The 19,118-nt window shown below is 36.4% G+C and overlaps 1 protein-coding gene across 1 annotated transcript in view; it reads left to right on the top strand.

Annotated features, from left to right (window-relative positions):
• The first annotated feature begins 10,479 nt into the window (after positions 1-10,479).
• The window catches only part of LOC122435691, a 412,519-nt gene continuing 403,880 nt past the window's right edge, over positions 10,480-19,118 (top strand). The window contains exons 1-3 of the mRNA XM_043459819.1: positions 10,480-10,668; positions 12,120-12,323; positions 14,555-14,701. The gene's annotated coding sequence lies outside the window, so the exon portion shown is untranslated. The remainder of the gene's footprint in view (positions 10,669-12,119; positions 12,324-14,554; positions 14,702-19,118) is intronic.

The following is a 19,118-nucleotide window of genomic DNA, read 5'->3' as shown; positions in this document are numbered from 1 at the left end:
AATAATTGTTTCATAAGAATTTATTAAATAATCTTCCCCTTTTCTCCACCATTCTGTGATGCCATGACTCTGATAAAGTCAGGGGTTTCCTTTAGAAAGTTACCACAAGAGTATTCTCCCCTTAAAATTCTGGAACTACTTAGTGCATTCCAAAATGTTACCCATAGCTTTGTGTATGTGCATTCCATGCTTTTTGATGACAGGAGCCACAGCTTCTTTCAAATGCTTTCCTTCTCCCACCCTCTAAGTACCTAGAACAGTGCTGGATACAACAGTAGGTATTCAGTATTGCACCGTGGCTACAGATGATGGCTCTGGGCCTGGACTCTCTAGGTTTGAATGCTGGCTTTACTAAATATTGCTTTTTGCAAGTAATTTAGCTAACTTGAACCAAGAACTTCCACATGCTCAAGCTGGATTTAGAAAAGGCAGAGGAACCAGAGATCAAATTGCCAACATCTGTTGGATCATTGAAAAAGCAAGAGAGTTACAGAAAAACGTCTACTCGGCCTTTATTGACTATGCCAAAGCCTTTGACTGTGTGGATCACAACAAACTGTGGAAAATTCTTCAAGAGATGGGAATACCATATCACCTTCTCTGTCTCCTGAGAAATCTGTATGCAGGTCAGGAAGCAACAGTTAAAACTGGACATGGAACAACAGACTGGTTCCAAATCAGGAAAGGAGTACATCAAGGCTGTATATTGTCACCCTGCTTATTTAACTTATATGTAGAGTACATCATGGGAAACGCTGGGCTGGATGAAGCACAAGCTGGAATCAAGATTGCCAGAAGAAATATCAATAACCTCAGATACGCAGATGACACCACCCTTATGGCAAAAAGTGAAGAAGAACTAAAGAGCCTCTTGACGAAAGTGAAAGAGGAGAGTGAAAAAGTTGACTTAAAACTCAACATTCAGAAAACTAAGATCTTGGCATCTTGTCCCATCACTTCTTGGCAAATAGACAGGGAAACATTGGAAACAGGGAGAGACTTTATTTTCTTGGGCTGCAAAATCACTGCAGATGGTGACTGCAGCCATGAAATTAAAAGACACTTGCTCCTTGGAAGAAAACTTGTGAGCAACCTAGACAGCATTTTAAAAAGCAGAGCCATTACTTTGCCAACAAAGGTCCATCTAGTCAAGGCTATGGTTTTCTATTAGTCATGTATGGATGTGAGAGTTGGACTATAAAGAACATGGAGCACCAAAGAATTGATGCTTTTGAACTGTGGTAATGGAGAAGACTCTTGAGAGTCCCTTGGACTGCAAGGAGATCCAACCCGTCCATCCTAAAGGAAATCAGTTCTGAATATTCATTGGAAGGACTGATGCTGAAGCTGAAGCTCCAATACTTTGGCCACCTGATGTGAAGAACCAACTCGTTGGAAAAGACCCTGAAGCTGGGAAAGATTCAAGGCAGGAGGAGAAGGGGACAGCAGAGGACGTGATGGTTGGATGGCATCATCAACTCAATGGACATGAGTTTGAGTAGGCTCTAGTACTTTTTGATGGACAGGGAAGCCTGGCATGCTGTAGTCCATGGGGTCACAAAGAGTCAGAAAGGATTGAGCGACTGAACTGAACTAACTTATCTAAATCTCATTTTTCCCATCTGTGAAATAGGAATCAATGATTGTAAGTATCTTGTAGATATTTCTTGAGAGCTAAATGATATAAAGCTTGCAAAGTCTTTAAGCCAGTGCTTGGTACCTGGTGAGTACCCAAGTGTTAACACTTTTTAAATTACTGTTGCTTTTATTGCTATTATCATTATTGCATTGGCAATGGTAGGGGCCTGCACTGACAATATATGGTCCCTGTAGAAGACAGAGACGTTCACTGCCTCCTGGATAGAAGCTTATTTAGAAGCTTAAGGACTATCAGAGATAACTTTGTCCTGATAGACATGGTGGTCTCCTTTTTATCATAGTGTCACCAAAATGAATTAAGAGACGGAGGGGGGAAAACTAACAGAAAGGGATTCTCTAGGTATGTAGGTAACATACTTAGTCTATAATTTTATTAGAAACAATACACGAATATAACCATTTTCCCTTGTTGTTTGTGATGTGATGCTATGGAGAATATTATTTAAAGGTTTCTTCATTGACATGATTAGGCCAAAAGACGAGGCAAAAATCATAGAATGTTACGTACACACAAGGAATCATCTAATTCAAATCCCTTATTTAATAGATGAAGACCCAGAGTGGTACAAAGAGGTTAACTGATTTAACAAAGTTTACTCAGAAAGTTACAAGTTAAACTTGGAGTTTGAACTCAGTCTTTCTGAAATATATCAGTGTGTTCTTTAAATTGCCTCCCCTCCCATGCTTAATTTGAAAACTGCAATACAATGCCAAAAAAAAAAAAAAAACACACACACACACAATTATATAACTTAAAATACTATTTCAACAAATTTCTAAGATTCCTAGTCCTAGGGTGGATTAGCAATGCTGTTTTGTGTTATAAAATGCATTTAATGGGGAAAAATCAGATATGGTTACAGCTCAAAACAACTTTTATCTTAAAATTGAAAGCATCAACATATTTACCTGAACATGGTTATTGGTTTTGAGTTTAAAAAATAAAATGGACCACACTTCAATTGTGCCCTGTCCCGTTAATAAATTCATGTAAAACCAGTTATTCCAAGTTGGTACCAGTTGAACTCAGTGATTATCTGCAAAACAGCTGGGAGAAAAGGCATCTTCCAAAATACATAAACACTTCTTTCACAGAAGCAACTTAATTTTCACTGGCATTACTCTTTGATCTCTACATTCCTAACAGGTGAATTCAAACAAAATAAAGTAATTCAGTTGGTAAACTGACTTGGTTGCATCGATCCCCATTCAGATCAACGTTCAGATAAATGCTTTTCCTTTAAATTTAATTCCTTGATTTCAAACTGGCTCATAAATGAGGAAGAGTTCATGAGGAAGTAGAGATACTAGTAACGTTAATGGATCTTATTAGCATTCCAATCATCAGGCCTCTTGTGGCTCACTTTCAATATTTTTCTTTTCATTAAACCAGCTACTTGCTTTATGTTCCTACAGCATGTGAACTCTTCGGTTTGTGTAATATTTTTAAACAGTGATTTAAATTGTGGACACAATGGAAAATATAAGAATATGATATCCTTTTATGTGTGTTGCTCAGAAGCTCTCAGCTCTATTTTCTCAAAACCCCTATTTCTTTGATCCTCCAAGGTAGGCAATAAAATTTTAGAATTCTATAAACTGGTACAGGGACACATTGCATGTGTGTGTGTGTGTGTGTGTGTGTATAAAATATATAAAAATAAAATAACTGAAGCCAAAAATATAGATTTGACTCAGTAGCAGAATGAGGTTCAGTAGTAACTTAATACCTTTACAACAGAGAGGGAGACAGAGATATGGAGAGAGAAGGGGAGAGAGAAGGGTAGAAATGCAGACTGAGCTCAATTCCAGGCATAGATATTTTTCTTTAGCTTTTCACCATGCTTTTCTTACTATCAAAATAGACAGACAAAATGAGGTATTTACTATCCCAGTCCAAGATTGGCCTGAAATGCTTGAAAACATGTGTTATAGATCTAGCCTTTATGTCAGCCGTGCCCTTGGCATGAACTCAGGCATGATACTTATGAGGACCTTGTACCAACAGCATAGTCATGATTAAACAGGTGATGTGAGTTCTCAGCCACTATGCTCATTTCTAGCCTTTCTACACCTTCCTCCACTACATATTTTTTTCAATATAAAATTGAAATGGCATTATAATTTGAGGCGGTCTTATTGCCACACTATAGCCAGTTAAATTGTCAGGGCCTCTCGGAAGGTCAGGATTGTTTTTGCCAACTACTGCTACTGTGAAATGTTAAATAATTGTAAAAAGCATAGACTGGGTGGTCAGTGTAAAAACCAGACCATGATGAGCAATCTGCTCTTATCTGTGTCTTTGCCTTTTTTCCCTAATGAGGCTCATTAGGGGCTTGTATGTGAGAGGGAAGATTCAGTGTTGAGCACTCCTTTCTAAATGTCCTTGTTCAGTTACTCTTTGTAGAGATAGAAAAGGTATTAGAGGCCATGATGCCTTGCTTGTTTTTTTGACACGAAAGGTGAGGTTTTCTTTTCCCCTTTTTAATGTTGTTAACCAAGAATGGGAAACCAGTTTTAAAGAAGAAAAAAGTCTTATCTGTTATTTATATACTATTTATGAAATAATAGGTTACCTTACATTTACTATACAAAACATTTTCTCATAAGTTATCTCATTTGATCCTCAAGCAGCACTCTGAGTTACCATTGGCCCTGTTGTGCAGATGAAGCAATTTGAGGCTCAGAAATTTAAATGACTTGCTCAATACAATATTAAGCAATATAGATTTCTAGGTAAAGAGAAAAACTAAGAAACTTAGATCATAGAAATAACTTAGATCATATGAGGCTTGAGAAGATTCATTTGTCAGTTCCAGAGGCAAGTGTATATAAGGACCCTAGTGTTTTTCCCCAAGATGATGCAGTTATTTAGAATTCAGTCTAAATCAGCACAGTCAAATCTCTTCTCCATTTATAACTCATTTAGAAAAAGTAATAGCACAACAAATGATCTTAAATCTGTCCATTAAGAATAAGTGCACTTTGTCAACACCTTTTGAAGCATTACTTATATGAAGAGACAAATCACTATTTTATATAGTCAATAAACAGATGAAGTCACATTGTTAGAAATCACTTGGCCTTTGAAATTCTAAAAGGTATTCACTGTCCCTGTGTACACACACTTATGCTGTTTGAAGTTACTATATTGGTTTAACCAAAAAGTTTGTACAACCCAATGAACTTCTTGACCAACTCATATATCAGGGCATTTTCTTGGTGAATAAGGAATATGGAGAATGCAATCAGCTTTCCCTTACATGTAACTACTTTTGCTATGATGAATATATTATTTTCTTACGACATGGTCACTAAAAACTTGGGAACTTTCTTTACAAATAGATGGGATATTTTGACAGGATTTAGACTGACAAACTATGGTAAGTGTTCAGCAAAACCCTGTGTACCACCTTCCAGATATTTGGGGGATTTGCTATTTTGTCATTAGCCACTCTCCCTTTAATTTTTTGCATTATATTTGTTGAGGAGGAAATCTATTTAATTTGTTTGAGTGTAGAACAGATTTATTCAGGAAAGAAGCCTGAGCAAACACTAAACTTCTCTTCTGAAGGAATTGTGCTGAGACTTGGCAGAGCAAAACCTGATAGATTGCAAAGCTGAGGCACAGGACTGGCCATTTGGCCAAACCGTGAAGTAAGACAAGTCTGTCTTAAGCTCAACTTCCCACCTTTCTGTCCCTGTAGCATCTGAAGTTCTGTATCTTTTCCTGACATCTTTTCCCCTTATCCACTTATCATACTAAAACTTTAATGTCCTCTTCCTCAATCTCTTGGCTAGGGAATTGATAAACCACCAGTAAGTTGCTAATGAATACAAATGAGATTTATTCTGTCGTTTTCTGAACCTTCAGATTTGGGCTTTAAACCCAAAGGAAGGAATTAAAATATTACCCACTATGACAGGCTACTGGGGAATTTGAGAGACTATGTGTGTTTTTTACATCCCTCATAAAACACTATGTACAGAGATTCTCACTGCCTACACATATATTGCAAATTCTGGCAGACAGTTTAAAAACTAAAGGTGTTGAGGTGGTAAAGTGGGAGATATAGCTCAAATTAATGCTTTTAATTTCAAATTATAAAACATTTTATACCTATCTATATAGCAACAATTTTTTTGAATTAGGAACACATAGACCTTCTGCAGAATGGTTCTTACTAGGATAATTTACACATTTTCTATACTTACTAGTACACATCTATACTTACTAGTACACATCTAGTAAGTGCCATGCTGAGACATCAATTCAGGTCTCAGTGTCTGACTACGAAGCCATTCTTTCCAATCCATCAGAATTTTCACATAAGGCATGATCTTCTCTCTTCCATGTTTTCAATCTCATTTAATTCAATTCTACCTATCCCTATGCCTCTCCTTCTGCCCTATTAGCCCATCTCTCTCATCTATTGAGTGTTTTGACACTCATTCTCTTGTGAACAAACACTTCCACATCTGTCTGTGTGAAAAGAATCTGTAACCAGATGGCTTGGGTTCAAATTCTGAATCCACAAATTATTAGCTTATTTATATTAACTTAAGCTGAATACCTCAGTTTCTTAATCTGTAAAATGGGGAGATCATTAGTTCCTACATTGCAGGGTTGTTTATTAGACTGGATAAGCCAAAATAGGTAAATTACTTAGAAGAATACCCAGAGAATTTTAAGTATTCAATAAATGTCAGTTGATTATTCTCTTTTTTCCACCTTCTCACTTTAAATAAAGCATGTTTTTCCCCCTGAAATGATACTTAAAACTCTACCTAACATCCGTGCTTCTCATTGTCAATATAAATGGATTTGCTTCACTCTACAGTCTCCATTCCACCTCATTATTTCCCCATAGGTTCACCTGCTTATCCTTCTGTTTAAAAGGATGTGTTCCTTTTTTTTCTTGATTATTCTTTTATCTCCCATCTCTTTAGCAACCTAACATTTTTCTTTCTTGTATCTTTGATTTTTCCTTTCCACCAACTCCTTCTCCTCAGTCTTCGACTATCCCCAAGGATCATCTCTTCTCTCAAACGTCTCAAATCTTTTCTCAAATTTCAGTCCTATATTTAGTTTGTATATCACTGTTAAACTTTTTAAAAGTAAATGTGTGGCATGAACTTTGCAGATTGAGAGAAATATTTTAAACTACTCTCTGAAATTTGTAAGCTGGGTAATCTTGAACATGTTTATATCTCTGAGCCAGATTCATCATATAGAAAAAGGAAATAACCATTTCACTGAGCTGTTGAAAAAATGAAATACTTTATTTTAAAAGGTGCTAAGTATAGGTAGTGTTCTGTTTCTTGATCTTGATGTGCTTATAAAGTAAAGAAGGGTGCAATTTGAGAGAATTCATTGAGTTTTACACTTACAATGTGTGCCCCTTTTGTATTCATAATGCATATTTTTTAATCTTAGAAATTAAATAAACTAGAGTGCAATTTCTGTCATGGAATAAGTGCTCAATAATTGTGGTTGTTATTATACTTATTACTAGTAATTGAAATTTGGACTTCAACCACTCCAAGTACATTAGTGGCCTCTTATCAGTAAGTCCAGTGTCTTTATCTGTTTGAAGATAAACACCATCATTTTGAATCTTTTTTCTCCTTTGGTTTCCTCAATATGCCTGGGCTATTCCACTCTAGTACCAATTCACTCAGCTAGACTTTTGTTAGCAGATCTTTTTAATTATGGGAGGTTCTGTAAATTCATACATACACAGAACTTTCTATAATTATATATATATGTATACATATATACACACATATATATATTATATATAAAATTATATATAATATATATATGTAATAAACAGAGTATTCTTGCTTTTGTGTGAAGAACTGCAGAGCCATTCTGAACAAGTTAGAGGGGTTGGTTTTGATAACTTATTTCAGTTGATAACAATGTGTGTAAAGATGGATATGCCTGTAAATTAGGATTTGGGGATCATTTGCATTGAGTAATAGTTTAATTCCAAGAAGTAAAGAGTATCATCAAGGAAGTGGATAAAAGTTTATATTTGTCAGACAGTGTAAGAAGAAGAATAGGAGTGAGAGCACAGAGAAAGAATATTTGGAGAGATATGATTGGAGCTAGTTTTTTGTCTAGAAAGTCAAATCCTGTGCTTGTGATATACAATTAATTGTTCCTCAATCGCTGGGGTAACAGAACACTGAAACAGGAGTTAGACAATTTGGGTTTAAGTATCAGCAGTTTTACTTAGCCAGCAATGATGCATTGGGTAAATAATTTAAACCCCTGAGCTTCAGTTTTCTAATCGTCTGATGGATATAAAAGTCTCTCCTCTCAATCATTTTCAAAGTGTTGCTGTGGGGCTCAAATAATGTAATATACATAGAGATGCTTTGCAGCTCACATGGCATGACGCAGATGCGGGAGATTATTTGTAAGGTACTTGTTACATATCCCCTCCTGAGTTTTAGCTCAGTTATTATCAAGTCAAGAATCTAACTGGCTGTGTTAACAAAATGTAGCAATGGCTCATAATAATTTAGTTTTGCTTTCTGGCAAATAGTACATCATTTGCTGAAAGAAATGAGAAAATACATGTCAAAGTCCTTTAAAATCTGTGACGTGATATTCATAAACCTCACTACTGTGTTTCTTATTCTTAGTTGTCTTTATTATATATAAATATCCATATGTATATATACTTATAAACATATATGAATATTTAATACATCACATATGTGTGTCTTATATATATATAATTTTAATGAGCAAACAAAAGGGGATTCAGAAGTCATTAAATTTTGACAGGTTTCTCTGATTACCATTCAGTACACAAAGCTACTGCTAAATTACAAGTATCTTACAAGGGAGTTTGTCAACAATTATTAACAAATTAGTGGGGGTCAGTCTATCAGATTAATTTGTATAAAGCTGAAACCATGGAGAATAACAGCAAATGAAGTGGTATGTCCCAGCTCCACAGAAATATATCCTGCTAATTAAACAACAAAAAGTAAAATCCCACAATTTGAATGTGTCAGCTCTAATCTAGATTCTGTGAATACACACACTTTTGAATGACATGTTCAACTGCTGAAAAGACAGTTTTGAGCTGCAGGAATCCAGAAATTATGTCAGTAGTAGCAATAATATTAATAATAATGATTACTTAAATTTATATAGCAGATACATATAAGATTCAGAGGTTGAGGAAACAGGAGAGAAGCTGCATTAAGATAGCTAATTAAAGTGGGAAACATCTGTTTTTGTAAAAGTGAATGAGGGCCAGAATCTTCCTGCTTGCTAACTGATCGTAATAATTTCATTTGTTCAGAAGCGATTCGTATATGTTCACACTTGTAAAACACAGTTTTCTATTTGCTTCCACCTCTTCCCACTCACTCACTATATTCTGCTTTCCTTTCTCATCATTAGTGTTTGGATTTTTTTTTTTTTTTGGTTGTTTCTTTTCGTTTTTTATCATCCCTCTTGTGTCCAGATCCCAGGAAACAGATACATGTGACATCTTTCCAAACTTTCACCATTTGCTTGAGGTATCATTTAATTCCAGTATGTTTGGGGTTTGGTGGATGGAGCACTGCACTGAGGTTCAGATGTTTGGATTCTTTTTCTAGTTCTGCCACTAAACTGTTGTATGATTTGAAACAACTCTTTTCTATCTGGGTCTCCATTTTCTCAACAGTAAATGAGGGAATTATGTAAAACTATTTTTTTCATATTCATGCTAGCTACATTTAGTATTTAAATATTCTATTTTGTGGACCAGATGACTTCCTTTGGTGATATGGAATACCTAAGAAATGTTTTCCAGTGAATAGGGCTATTAATAGAAATTTTGAGTTAGCTCATTACAGCTTTTGGACGTTTGCTTTGATAAAGGAGTTTAAATATAAGTATGTTCGCCTATTACGGTACCATGTAAGGCCGCACAGCTTCAGGAACACTTGGTGAAGGAAAAGAAATACTCAGATATCATATTGAGGATTAATAGCATGAGAAAATTTCAGCTTTGTTTAAAACAGCGTTCATAACTTTACAAGGTCAAGGGATTCAGTGTTCCGGTGACAATTTGTGTTCAAAAGAAACAAAATATTCTAAGTTTAATTTTGAACATTGAGTACTAGCACGGGTCCACTTTAAATCAGCATATTATCTAAATCCATAGCACTTCAAAATGGAAGCTACTTGAACTAATCGTGAGAGTGTAAGGCTACTAGAGATCCTAGTTGTAGCCGTCCCCCATCCCCGCCCCCACGCCTTCAACTCGAGGCCTCAGTTTCTAGGTCTACAAGTTTAGATTAAGAAAGGAGAAAAACCCCCCCAAAAACTGGATTTCCCATAAACGCTAGAGAGTGACGTTTCAAATTGGTTCAGCATTCCTTCGACCATTTCTTTCATTGAGAAATCTGACCACCTGTTGCTTCCAGGTTAGTTTTCTTGTTGCTTTGAATTCTTGATTCACCTTGATTTTGTGTGTGTGTGTGCACGCGCGCCAGCGTGTCTCTGTGTTTAATCTTCTCTTTAGACCCCTTAAAGTACACCCACAGATATTTGTACAGTATTTCAGGGAAAACAAACTTTTTCAACAGCTATTAAGTGAGGGTAAAGGGCGAAAACCAGCTCCCCCGCCAACGGCCGCCCCCCTCTCCCCAACACTCCCCCCGCCTCCTCTCCTCTCACTTCCCCCGCCCCCACCGCTAACCCCACCCCCGCGCGCCAGGTCGGGGCAGAGTTACGTCACCCGCAGTCGGCGGTTCCTTGGCACGCGCCGGGCGCTGAGGGCAGCGGTGACCCGCGTGCTGGGCGCAGCTCAACCGGGACCTGTCCTTCCCCTACCCAACCGCCCTGTTGGTAGCTGAGGGAATCCTGCCCCCGCGGCGTCTGGCCGGAGAGGGTAGGGGAAGAGGCAAGTAGGAAGGCGGCTTGCTGTAACCCTCGGGTGCGGCATAGCGGGAGGCGTTTACCATTCTGAGGAGCATCCATTTGAAAGCCCCGTAAGGCGAAATGGTCTAACAAAACGCGGGTAGTTGTGGAGGGGAGGAGGCCCACCGGACTGCCTGGGCAGAGGAACGGGGAGAGTCAGAGTAACCGGGAGGCCGTTGGTCCCTTGGCCTCAGGTGGTCAGGCTGCCTCAGTCTCGCAGCTCTGCTCGAAGCTTCGCATAGCAGATGGAGGTCCTGACCGACTAGTGGGAAACTTTTGGGTGAGGACAGGCAGGGAAAGTGTCCTACGAAAAACCGAGGACGGAAAAAGGGAGTGAGGGGACAGTTAGTTTGGCTAACTGACAACTTGGTGGGACAGGGCCATAGATTGGAGGAGTCTCTCTGAGGTGAAAGTCTCCAGAGATTTCCTTCACAGAGACAGCCTGAGGCAGAACAAGGAGGAAAATGGGGGCGTGGGGGCGCGAATTTAGAGCAGGCTAACATCAGCTCGACATGAGGAAAATTTACCACAGAATTTTAGCTGTTGGCAAACGCGCACTGCTGCCTCGTCGAACTCTGTGACGGCTCTTCTAACCGTCGAATTCCAACCTTATGATTAGATAGCAACTGTTTTTTTTTTTTTTTTTTTAGTTCCCTGAGTCAATTATTCTTCCTGTGTGATAATAACATAATAATCCCTCTCAGCATTATTTATATTGTTTTATTATGGAAAAAGAAATCCACCCTGCCCGAATCAGCTGATGATATAATTTAGAATATTTTGTTTGAAATTTTAACACCTCATTGTCTTGGATATGGATAATATAACTTCTGTAGTTGTGCATTTAAAATACATTAAGCTTAATTAAAACGCTAGCAATTAGGGCCATTCAAGTTGAACTTCTAGTTTATCTTCCTACATAGACTGTAGACCCAAATCTTTCTACATAAAGGAATGTAATTGGAAATAAACTAATATTCAAAGCTAGTCAATATTCATAAGAATGCACTTTGAGATCTTGAGAAGGGAAATTTGATCACTAATTTTTAAATTATTTTGACAGTTCTGTTTCTTTTTTTTTTTAACTGAGATGAAAAATCTTGGTGAATATTTTGCATAAACAGCCACGTGAATATGCAAGGTAACACTTATCTGGAGTTAAATGAAGAAAGCAATAGAAACTGGAAAGACCAAAACGAACAAAACAAAGAGAACAAAAAGAAAAGCCATTTAGGTAGATTTCAAGGAGTAATGTTAAATAGCAAAAAAGAATAAGAAAGTCATTGCACACCAAAACTTGCTTTCCTTGAAGGATTTTAAGTAATATTACACAATCATAGTAAGCACAACCACATCTTTTAATTAATGAAATTTGCTGTGCCTGGCACATAGAAGCATTTGTTGATTGTGCTCGAATGATATGAAATTTTTCCCTCTTTATTTTAACAGACGCTCAGCTGGATGCCAGAACTTCACTAAGGGTTTCTGTTATACTAACTATATTTATTTTATTTTTTTTCAGAGTAACTGAAACCTATTGGAGGTTAGTTCGCCACTGGAGCCTACCAAAGGTCCTTTCTTTTATCCACCCCTCTACCTCTGTGCAGCCTCACTTAACCTCACACCTCAGGTGAGGGGGAAATCAGAGAAGGACCAGCAGCTTGCCGGTGCTGGTAGCCTCATTGCCAGTTTCTTCATCCATTTTAAGGCTACAGATAATCTGACAGTAAGCATTAGGACTTTTTCAGATCTTCCTATTCCCCTAACAACCCTCATTTTTAGTCGGAGAATGTCTACCAGATCTATAACCCTAATATTTTCCTTTTAATTGGAGGATAATTGCTTTACAATATTGTCGTGGTAGAAAGTAGCATTGACATATAAAAATTAACGTGTAAAATAGATAACTAGTGCAAAACTGCTATATAACAGGGAGCCCTGACTGGCACTCTGTGATGACCTAGAGAGATGGATTGAGGGGGTGGGGTGGGGGAGGGAGGCTCAAGAGGGAAGGGATATATATATATATATGTGTGTGCGCGTGTGTGCGCTCAGTCGCTTCAGTCATCTCTAACTCTTTGGGACCCTAGGGATTGTAGCCTGCCAGGCTCCTCTGTCCATGGGATTCTCCAGGCAAGAATCCTGGAATGGATTGCCATGCCCTTCTCCAGGGATCTTCCTGACCCAGGGGTTGAACCTGCATCTCCGGTATCTCCTGCATTGCAGGCAGATTCTTTACTGCTGAACTACTAGGAAGCCTATATACATATATATATAATTATGACTGATTTGTATTTGATGTATGGCAGAGACCATAACCCTAATACTTGACTGTAGTTTCTAGAACTCTGTTGTCCAATCCAGTACCACTAGCCACATGGCTAGTGGCTATTAAAATTTCAATCAGTTAGAATTAATCAAAATTTAAATTTGTGTTCTCAAGTCCCACTAGTCATATTTGACATGCCTAGCAGACATATGTGGCCATATGTATTGAATAGTTCAGATGTAGAATATTCCAACATTGCAGAAAGTTCTTTTGGACATGGCTACTCTAAAAAGCATGCCAGCCCCTTGTCATATCTGCAGTTTAAAAGATATTCAAACCCAGCTTTCTTGACAAACAAGATTAAGGTAAACAAAATATTCTCTAGTAGTTCAAGAAGTGGCTGTATAAGGCAGGACTTGAGTTAATTGGCTCAATGGAGGGCAAAAAAAAAAAAAAATGGCAGTACCACTTGTTTAATTTGGTCATACTTATTTAGGCTGGGAAAGTGAGACCTATGTTGAAGTGTTTTTCCAGAGTGCTTTGGCTATATTTTCAGACCATTTGTTTAATGTTAACATCAATGACTCAAGTTAAAGCATTTCTACATACACAGTTATAAAATTTAAAGACAGTAAATGGAAGGGGAAAATTGATTCTAAGAGCATCTGCATTATCACAATATTACTTTATAAATTGCCATTAATATATCCTTTATATCTTCCCTATTGTGGGTTTCAAGAGCTGAGTAATACAGGTAGGAACACTGGAAGCTGCAACAACTTTAAGCTTCAAAATTACCGGTACTAATAATGATTCACATTTCTGTAATGAATGTCTTACATTTTAGAAAGTGTTCTCCTTCTCATTTTTCTTTCCATGGATCTCACAAGGCACTCCTGATGTAGATAGGGCAAATATTACTATTCTTTTCTTAAGGTTCTTTTCTTTCTAATCTTCTTTGCTTTGACTCAGATGCCACCTCCTCCATGAAGCTGTTTCTTTAAGTGTTAACTCTTTAGCTCTTGTTCTGTATGGTACATGTCTTAAGCTAGTTACCAATGCTGTTGATGTACTTTTGATTTTAATAGATTCACAATTCCTCTAGGACAGAAGTTGTGTCAGATTTATATTTGTGTTTTTTTTTTCTTTTTATTTTATTAAGGTAAAACTCATATAACATAAAATTAACTATTTTAAAGTATACAATTCAGAGATATTTAGTGTATTCACTATGTTGTGCAACCATCACTTTCTAATTCCAAAACCTTTTCATTATCCCAAAACGGAACCCTGTACCTATTAAACAGTCACTATTCCCTGCCTCCCTACAACCCCTGGCAACCACTAATCTTTCTGTGTTTGTGGATTTATCTATTCTGGATATTTCAACTAAATGGAATCATACAATATGCAACCTTATCTCTCTGGCTTCTTTCACTTAGCATGTTTTCAGGGTTTTTTCACATTGTAGCATGTATTGGTATTTCATTCAGAATTATATTTGAGTTTTGTGTTTTACTAAAGAGGCACTCAGTAAATAGTAGCGTAATTGTTTAATGGTGGACTATATTACCCCAACAACAAATTTTACCCCAAACTCCCATACCTGACAGCATATGCTAATATAATGCAGTCTGTATAAATAGATAAGGCCTGAACCTGATTAAATTCTGTTATTTCATCCTTAGCTACTCAGAATATCTAAGCCTTAAACATTAACCATCAGAAGACTTTCTCTATTTATTCATTCTGAGACGTGGCACAACCATGTCATTTTTTCCGATGATATCCTGCTGTGACATCGTCTCCTATTGAAGTTCATCTGTGGGTAGAAGGTAAGGTGTTTTGAAACATCTTAGCTCTGTAGATCACATTTGATCTTTAACAGTCTCAGCTGCCCAGATTTCACAAAGTATTAATATATAAAAACAGATTGTTTTGTAATATTTTACAGAAGATCCTTCAATATTAAAGATTTGAATCTGAATCTGTGTTTAAAGGTTCATAACATTATGTTTTAATAAACACATTCTCAGAAAAATTTCCATTTCTTGTTTAGTGTCTTCCTTGTATGACTGTTGGAATTAATGTATTAATTAAATTTTAATTAATATATTAATTGTGAATTGGACTTAATAAAATTAATTAATATATAATTATTGGAAGCAATCAAACATTCTAAAATAATGACATGAGGCAACCACACTAGTAAATAAAGCACACTGCCTAACAGATGTGATTTACATTCTTCTATTGGAAAGAGCTAATAATGACTGAAGAGAATGGATTATAGAGTAGTAGATGCAATGAAAGAAGTTAAATGTCATTAATTAAATTAATTTTATTATTAATTTTAGTTTGTTACTTTTATTTATTTATTTATTTTTTATTAGTTGGAGGCTAATTACTTCACAACATTTCAGTGGGTTTTGTCATACATTGATATGAATCAGCCATAGAGTTACACGTATTCCCCATTTGACATTTGAGAGCAAGGGTTATGCCTGTCTCTATTACTTGCTGTTCACGTTAATAGATATTGAAAAAATAATGTTTACTGATTAAAGAGTGAGGAAAGATCCAAAGTTGTCTTTTATCAGATGTCTTTATTAGCAATGCACCGAGAAGTCTTTATTAGCAATGCACCGAGAAGCACTTTAGAGAAGATTGGCTGCTCTTAGCATTTGTTAATTACAGAAACTCTCCTAAAGATGATTAGTGATTGTGAAACTTTGCTTTATTGCATTATTTTTTTTTATTTTTTTTCATTATTTTCTTTACATAGGGATTACTAAAGATGGTTTAGCATATTCTGTTTTGTTAATTAAAATGTTTAAGGTACTATTTAGATGAAAATCATATTTCATCACTACAGAATTATATCTTGTTTATACTTTACTTTTTAAACTTAATAAAGTTTTACTTTCTATCCATAAAATAGTTATAGTGCATAAGTTTATCTTCACATTAAGTTGAAATATTACAGTTATCTAGCACAAAAATTTATGTGGGAACTTACATCATTTATATCAATAAAATTATTTTTATGCAGAGGCATGTCAAGTGAAAAGTTAATTTCAAAATTTTTGGTTCATATTTTAATTCTTTTGTAATTCTTAATGTTACCATGTTTCTGTTTTGCATATACATTAACTGGTATTATATTTTAGATTCCATATATAAGTGACATCATACAGTATTTGTCTTCAACTTATTTAACTTGGCATACCATTCTGCAGGTCCATCCACTTTGGTTCAAATGACAGAATTTTATTCTTTTTCATGGCTGAGTAATATGGTAGGTGGGTTCCATATCTTCACTATTGTAAATAGTTCTGCTGTGAATATTGGGGTGCATGTATCTTTTTTAATTAGTATCTTTGGATATGCATTCAATATGGAATAGCTGGGTGATATGGTAGTTCTACTTTAAGTTTTTTGAGACCCCTTCATACTGTTTTCCACAGTGGCTGCACCAATTTAAATTCTCACCAACAATGTACAAAGGTTCCCTTTTCTCCACATCCTCTCCAACATTTGTAATTGTGTACACTTTGATGATAGCCATTCTGACAGATGTAAGGTGATATCTCATTGTTGCTTTTATTTGCATTTCTCTAACAATTAGCAATGTTGAACATTTTTTCATGTACCTCCTGACCATCTGCTTCCTTGCAAAAATGTCTCTTCAAGTCTTCTGCCCATTTTTTATTGGCTTTTTTATGTTAAGTTCTATGAACTGTTTGTATATTTTGGATACTAAACCCTTAGTAGTCATATCATTTGCAAGTATTTTCTGCAATTCTGTTGGTAGAGTTTTCTTTTTATCAGTGGTTTCCTTTGCTGTGCAAAAGCTTTTAAGGAGCAAGCTGCCATTTACTTATTTTTGTTTTTATTTCTTTTGCCTTAGAAGACTGATCCAAGAAAATATTGCTGTGATTTATGTTCTGCCTATGTTTCTTCTAGGAGTTTTATGATATCTGCTCTTACATTTAGGTCTTTAAACCATTTTGAATTTATTTTTATATATGGAATGGTGGAATGTTTTAATCTCATTGTTTTATATGTGGCTTTCAGTTTTCCCAGCACCACTTGTTGAAAAGCCTGTCTTATCTCCATTGTATATTCTTGACTCCTTTGTCATAGATTAGTTGATCGTGGGTGCATGAGTTTATTTGTGGTATCTCTATTCTGTACCATTGATCTATGTCTGTTATTGTGCCAATACCACACTGCTTTGATATTGTAGCTTTGTATTGTAGTCTGAAGTCTGAGAGGTTTCTTCTCCAGCTTTGTTCTTTTTTCTCAAGATTGCTTTGTCAGTTTGGTGTTTTGTGTGGTTCCATATTAATTTTAGGATATTTGATCTACTTCTGTGAAAAATGTCATGGGTATTTTAATAGAGATTGTATTAAATCTCTAGATTGCTTTTGGTAGTATGGACATTTTATTTTTTTATTTTTTGGTGCATATCCTACTCTCCTTTTTATTTTTTTGTTTTCTTTTCATTTATTTTTATTAGTTGGAGGCTAATTACTTTACAATATTGTAGTGGTTTTTGTTTGATTCATTGACATGAATCAGCCGTGGATTTACATGTATTCCCCATCCCGATCCCCCCTCCCACCTCCCTCTCCACCTGATTCCTCTGGGTCTTCCCAGCGCACCAGACCCGAGCACTTGTCTCATGCATCCAGCCTGGGCTGGTGATCTGTTTCACCCTAGATAATATACATGTTTCAATGCTGTTCTCTTGAAACATCCCACCCTCGCCTTCTCCCACAGAGTCCAAAATTCTGTTCTGTACATCTGTGTCTCTTTTTCTGTTTTGCATATAGGGTTATCATTACCATCTTTCTAAATTCCATATATATGCGTTAGTATACTGTATCGGTGTTTATCTTTCTGGCTTACTTCACTCTGTATAATGGGCTCCAGTTTCATCCATCTCATTAGAACTGATTCAAATGAATTCTTTTTAATGGCTGAGTAATATTCCATGGTGTATATGTACCATAGCTTCCTTATCCATTCGTCTGCTGATGGGCATCTAGGTTGCTTCCATGTCCTGGCTATTATAAACAGTGCTGTGATGAACATTGGGGTGCACATGTCTCTTTCAATTCTGGTTTCCTCTGTGTGTATGCCCAGGAGTGGGATTGCTGGGTCATATGGCAGTTCTATTTCCAGTTTTTTAAGGAATCTCCACACTGTTCTCCATAGTGGCTGTGCTAGTTTGCATTCCCACCAACAGTGTAAGAGGGTTCCCTTTTCTCCACACCCTCTCCAGCATTTATTGCTTATAGACTTTTGGATAGCAGCCATCCTGACTGGCGTGTAATGGTACCTCATTGTGGTTTTGATTTGCATTTCTCTGATAATGAGTGATGTTGAGCATCTTTTCATGTGTTTGTTAGCCATCTGTATGTCTTCTTTGGAGAAATGTCTGTTTAGTTCTTCGGCCCATTTTTTGATTGGGTCATTTATTTTTCTGGAATTGAGCTGCAGGAGCAGCTTGTATATTTTTGAGATTAATCCTTTGTCTGATGCTTCATTTGCTATTATTTTCTCTCAATCTGAGGGCTGTCTTTTCACCTTGCTTATAGTTTCCTTTGTTGTGCAAAAGCTTTTAAGTTTCATTGGGTCCCATTTGTTTATTTTTGCTTTTATTTCCAATATTCTGGGAGGTGGGTCATAGAGAATCCTGCTGTGATTTATGTTGGAGAGTGTTTTGCCTATGTTTTCCTCTAGGAGTTTGGACATTTTAAAAAATATTAATTCTCCCAGACCAACAGTATGGGATATATTTGCATTTCTTTGTATCATCTTCAATTTTTTCGTCAATATTTTATAGTTTTCAGAGTACAGGTCTTTCACTTTCTTGGTTCAATTCATTCCTTGGTATTTTATTCTTTTTGATGCAACTTCAAGTGGAATTGTTTTCATGACTTTCCTTCCTAATATTTCATTATTAGAGCATAGAATTGTGATGTGTTTCTGTATATTAATCTTGTATCTTGAAAACTTGCTAAAATCATTTATTTGGAGAGTTTTTGGGTGGAGACTTTAGAATACTTTCCAGATGTTCACACCTGGTCTTTACCCTCAGGACCCTTGATGCAGCCCGTGTCTCTGTGCCCAGCCCCCACTCACTGGTGGCTGATGTAAGCCTCTGTGCCACCTCTCCATCTCCACTAGTGGTTGTGGTTAGCCACATATTCTGTGGTTTTCTTTTTTTTTTTCTCCCAGTTA

The sequence above is a fragment of the Cervus canadensis genome, chromosome X (assembly GCF_019320065.1).
Source record: "Cervus canadensis isolate Bull #8, Minnesota chromosome X, ASM1932006v1, whole genome shotgun sequence".
In the NCBI taxonomy this organism is placed as follows: Eukaryota; Metazoa; Chordata; class Mammalia; order Artiodactyla; family Cervidae; genus Cervus; species Cervus canadensis.
The sequence above is the reverse complement of the archived record's forward strand: the minus strand, read 5'-3'. Positions and strand labels throughout refer to the sequence as shown.